At 38.6% G+C, this 5,314-nt stretch overlaps 1 pseudogene; it reads right to left on the minus strand.

Annotated features, from left to right (window-relative positions):
• Positions 1 to 875: 875 nt before the first annotated feature.
• On the minus strand, positions 876 to 3,138 carry LOC100018667 (transmembrane protease serine 2-like; annotated as a pseudogene).
• Between the last annotated feature and the right edge of the window lie 2,176 nt (positions 3,139 to 5,314).

Below are 5,314 nucleotides of genomic sequence, written 5' to 3' on the forward strand. Positions count from 1 at the left end.
AAAAGTCAAATCAACAAAGAGGTAGTAATAAATAGAAAACTGCATGAAAACACTATAATTAGAATCATACATCCCTGATTTCCCCCCAGGTGCCTTGAGTTTCTACAAGATCAATGTGCACAAAGAGAACCAACATAAAAAACCTTTAGAGGGAAGTCTAGGAAATTTACAAAAAAAAAAAATGAGCAGAGCAGAGAAATAATGCAAACAAGTTGAGGAGAATAAGGAAAACAATTCCTATTCAAATGACCACTCAGCACTATGTGAACCTGAAGTGGACCATCACCCAAAAGGAAGTTAGGTTAATCATTCACGGAACAATGCTACTCAAAAAGCACCTCTTGAGATAGCTATTAGGCTTCATGTAAATGTACTGCTGAGGTACTCTCAAATTCTTCTCTCCCAGCAGGAAGACTTACCTGTCCTCCCTTGCATCATTTTCCATCTCAATCCAGTCAGTAGCTGAGTGGTGCTAATCAATATTTTAAGTTAAATCACTAGTGTTTTATAGAATCAAAAATCTCAGAAAAAGGATTGCACTAACGTGCAATACTCAAGTGATTTTCTTAATTTCAGACACAAACTACATACTGATGAACCATTCTGGTTTAATTCACAAGTCTATATACTCTAAAAAATATTAGGTATTTCTTTAAGACAAATCAGTAACTCTTAAAGTTCGGGTACATTGTATTTATGGTGAGAAATCAAAGAAGTTACTGTAACCTGCACAGAACAATGAAAAGTACAAAAAGATGGTTGAATTTACTATTTAACAAAATCTAAAAAATCTATGAATCACTCTAGCAACATAAAATGTACAGAGAACCCACCTTTGGAACAACTTGCTGATCACTTTCAAAATGATATACAGATCACCTGTTTGCCTGCATTTGTTGGTAAATCCAGTCTGTAAATACTGTCAGGTTTCCATAAACTCAAGGTCTGTTTGCCTTGGCACATCCAGATCCCCAGCTTGTATCACCGACTAACCACCATACAGAATTTTTCTCAGTGATTCATGGACCCCCACTGTCACCCTGGCAGGAATCAATTTTCCCTCTGAGATAACCAGCACAAATCATGGCAGGAGTAATCATGTTACTGTAGACATGCTGGATATTACATTTCCAAGGTTCTATTATGGGCACCATAACTGCATTCAAGATGTCTGAAGTCCTGACTTTTTCATGGGTTGCACCCCATCCTGATATCCAGCATGGCTGAGTGGGTTCAAACATCATTCCTGGATTAGGCAAACATACTAGTCTTTTTTTTTTATTATTAAATGTGAATGGTGTTTGCAACTTTATGAGAGCAACATCATTGTTTTTGGTATTAGAATCATAACTTGGATGAGAAATTATTTTTTGCACTTTATTTTCACTTCCATAGAGCATCACAGACTGCCCCAAAATTCCTGCAAATGCTGTCAAATACAGGGGATTAGAAAGAAGTTCTTCAGCACAGTGAGCTGCTGTTACAATCCATTCTGGAGTGATAATAAAGCCACCACAGACATGGACACCTAGAACATGAAGGCTGACTTTCCATGGCCATTCTCCTGGAGCAGCATTCATCACACCTACAATCCAGTTCAATTGATTCACCTTCATCACTGTCCCACATTCTATGCATCGGAGAGAAACCACTGTTCTTGAGAAACAGACATTACTATTGTAGAGTTTTTCATATAAATCAACATTTCCAGCACTCAGGTTCAACTTCATATAGTTTGTGGTGCCACTATCATCTGGTGAACTAAGGCTTTGCTCACCCACCATGTGAAGACTGCTTTGGCTGAATAGATGGAAGAAATCAATAAGAAGTTTCAACGGCTGTGATGGCGATGCAGTAAAGCACTGTGGAGTGCTTAGGGCATGTTGGAGCACAAAAGACAACACGGCCATCCAGTGCAGTTGAGGAAGTCTCCAGGTGTAACGATTTTTTGTGCCAATGGACCCAGGCTTCCAACACCCAGAGAGTGGGACTGTCTCTGTGCAATGACTTTTCCACTTAAATCTCTTTCACGCACAAGTGTCTTTGTGCAATAAACGCACAAAGACAATTGTCATCCTTGGTTACCGAGAGACTACTACTACTACTACTATCATCTATTATTCCTCGACTGGAGTAGAAACTGTTCATGTTATATCCCATGTCTTTGCATGCTATCTTCCCATAGTAATCATTCCAATCATCTTGGCATACAGGATTCCAGGATTTGTTATGAAATGAGTAAATCTGAAGGATAAATTTTGGTCCATAGAGGCAAACACAGTGGTTCTAATCTTCACCACTGGGACAATGTGATATTCCATCACACCAGTTAGTTGGACTAATAAAAGTTCCTGAGGTTCCACATTCTATTCCAGAATTTGGGCAGCTATTTTTCATTGAAGTAAGCACTATCCCAGATGGAGATTTAAGTTGCAAATAGACTGCTGCTGGTGTTGGAGTATGAGTAAGAACTCTTGGGATGTACTGTGGCACTGCTGGAGGACAATATGAAGCTGGATAAGGTACATAAGCATTCACAAGGTGAACTGGAGGATAATTTTCCACTTGATAACCATGGTTTTCATTATTTGGTCCAAATTCTGGTGGCCCTGTATTTAAAGCCTTTTTGGTATGAACAGGAACACCATCAGGCAATTCCAAGTATTTGAAGAATTCCTAAGGACCTAAATATGAGTAGGGTGAGGGAGAAGGAATACACCAATTGCTACTGATATCATTCCTTTTCATTCTCCTGTCTCAATACTTAAACTTCATCTCTTCCCACCAAATTTTGGAGCCTGAAATGATCTGCGGCATGGACTAAACTTGACGCCTGGTCGACTCCATCCCAGCCAAGCACAGGTGAACTCACTCTCTCTGATGAAATTCTTGATGGTTTGCCTCATATGTGGGGAAGGTTCTCAGCAGAGTTTTCAGCATCTCATGGTTCTTTCAATTTCAGCTATATAATTAGGACTTTAGGTTCTGGTGAGACTCACTTTTGAATCCACATTTGTGGCCTGGAAGCATAAGGATTGGGATTTAGGGTATTCATAGCTAGGTGATTTTTTTACCTCTTTCCTATATTTCCCCCTTTATTATCTCTACCTTGTTGTAATAAAAACTGCTTACAGTCATTTTGACTGGAGAGGTTAGTTATTTTTATAAGCTGAAACTACAATGCAATTATTTTCATTCTTATATTCTTTCAAACCAATTCTAAATCTTATGCAAGGTAAATACCCTTTCCTTTAAAGAGGACCCCATTGTGGTGGTAAAAAAAACTTGAGAGTATTTACCACAATTATAATCCCACATTAATTGACATGAAAGTTTGTCCCATGCCTTTCTAATGAGAAGAGAAAGAAATAAGATTCTCTCTCTTGTTAATGAGGCCCAGGGGAGGGATGCCATTCATTGGCCAAAAGAAGACCCAAAATGGGACCCGAATATTGAAAAGAGATTATTTACAATTATGTCTAGTTAGGAATGTGATATTTGATGCAATGGGAGCTCATTCTGATAGACCTGGTCATGGAAAAATTTCAAAAATCTTAAACAAAAGCATGATGAAAACCTCTCCCAGTTTATGGATAGCCTTATTGAGCTGGGAAATAGATATATAGACCTGGATCTTTCCAGAAAAAAAGGGATGTCAGGCAAATAAGAAGTCAGTTTGTAAAGGACTGTTTAAAAGGGGTCAGAGACTATTTTAAGACTAACTGCCCAAATGGGGCTAATATGTATCTTAAGAAATTAATAAGAGTGGCAGTTTATGTCTTTAATGGCCATGAAAGGAAAGATGAAGAGAAAAATAACTTAGTGGAGTCATTAAGGAAGGAAATATAAGCATTAACTGAAAAAGTTGAAAAAGAAAATGCAAATCAAGGAGTGATCATAGCCCTTTTGCAAGAATCCCAGAAATTAAGCACTAATGTATCAATTCTGTGGGGAAAGGGATCACCTAAATTATGAATTTTAGGAAGTGGAATCAGGTATACAAAAATAAAAATTTCAGAATTAATAGAAACTTTAATAATAAAAATAATTCTAAAAATAATAATCCAAATGAGACAAATCATGACTCACACCAAAACACCTAAAATGGGGTTTGTCCATATGGTACTCAGTGTGGGAATCCCCCTCAGTATGAAGGACCCCAGAGATATGACCAAAGGAATCTAGATAAATGATGGTACTTTAGATTGTCTTCATCTCTTACCATTTCTGATTGTACTGATAGGATACTTTCAAATTTACTGAAGAGTTTACTCATTCCTCCCCAAGAAAAATCAACAGAAAGATAGTTTGACTGATCTCAAGGTTAGGATAGAATATCTTGAGGGAAAAACTGAAAAAAAAATCTAAGGCTACTTAGTTTCTGACTCTCACTGTCTAATGAATTTACCATCCGGTCCAGTGCATTTCTCATATAGTTTGACCCATCCTTCCCCCTACTCAACCCATCCCTCCCACTAAAAAACTAACCCACACTGATCCATCTCCCCACATACCCTCATCATTTAATTCTTCCTAGCCTCCTTGCTCTCACCATACCCACCGTCCCTCTTACCTTGCTCAGCTTTTCCCTGCCTACTATCCAAACCCACCCATTCCCCACTGCACCTACCTCTGATCCTTCTTCCCCTTTCCAAATCATTTCTGCCAACTCCACCCCCTATCCTTTCTCCCTATCCCCTGTGAAGATTAAATTAACTCTCCCCTGCACATTTTTAGATTTACTCACCAAAAATGCATGCAAACAACTCAGAATTGAGTGGGGAAGGTCTGTGACCCATGTGTGCAATAGTGGGTGACAAATAAGAATTGACTTACTTCCCTCTGGGCAGTCCTAAGCAAAAGCTTTAGCTATAATTAGTACACATCAAATGGTCTTTAAAAATGCCAAGAAAATTCCTGTGCATGGTCCACTCTGAGACCTTCAACTTGACTTTGGAGAAGCTTGGGCTTGAGATATCAGACTGCTTCCCCTTTTGACTGACATGTAGTGAGGGAAAATAGATGACTCCTTTCCTGGATTTTCTGAAGGGACTAGCCTCAGGAAAGACTTGCCCTCTTGAGAGAGGCTCCCTACATCCCCAGGTCCTTGGCTCAAAGCCAAGACCCCTCCAGCTAAGGACTAAATTGCCCTGCATGGGTTGAGCATAGGCTGAAACAAATTACTTAGTGTGTAGGTTAGATATCTTACCCTATACTCTCTCTGATTTTCTTACTTTTACTCTTTCTATATTTTATAAACAAATTATTTAAATTATTTCTCTTTGGAATTAATTAAATTCCTGGGAATACTACT

Source organism: Monodelphis domestica, chromosome 5 (assembly GCF_027887165.1).
Source record: "Monodelphis domestica isolate mMonDom1 chromosome 5, mMonDom1.pri, whole genome shotgun sequence".
NCBI lineage: Eukaryota > Metazoa > Chordata > Mammalia > Didelphimorphia > Didelphidae > Monodelphis > Monodelphis domestica.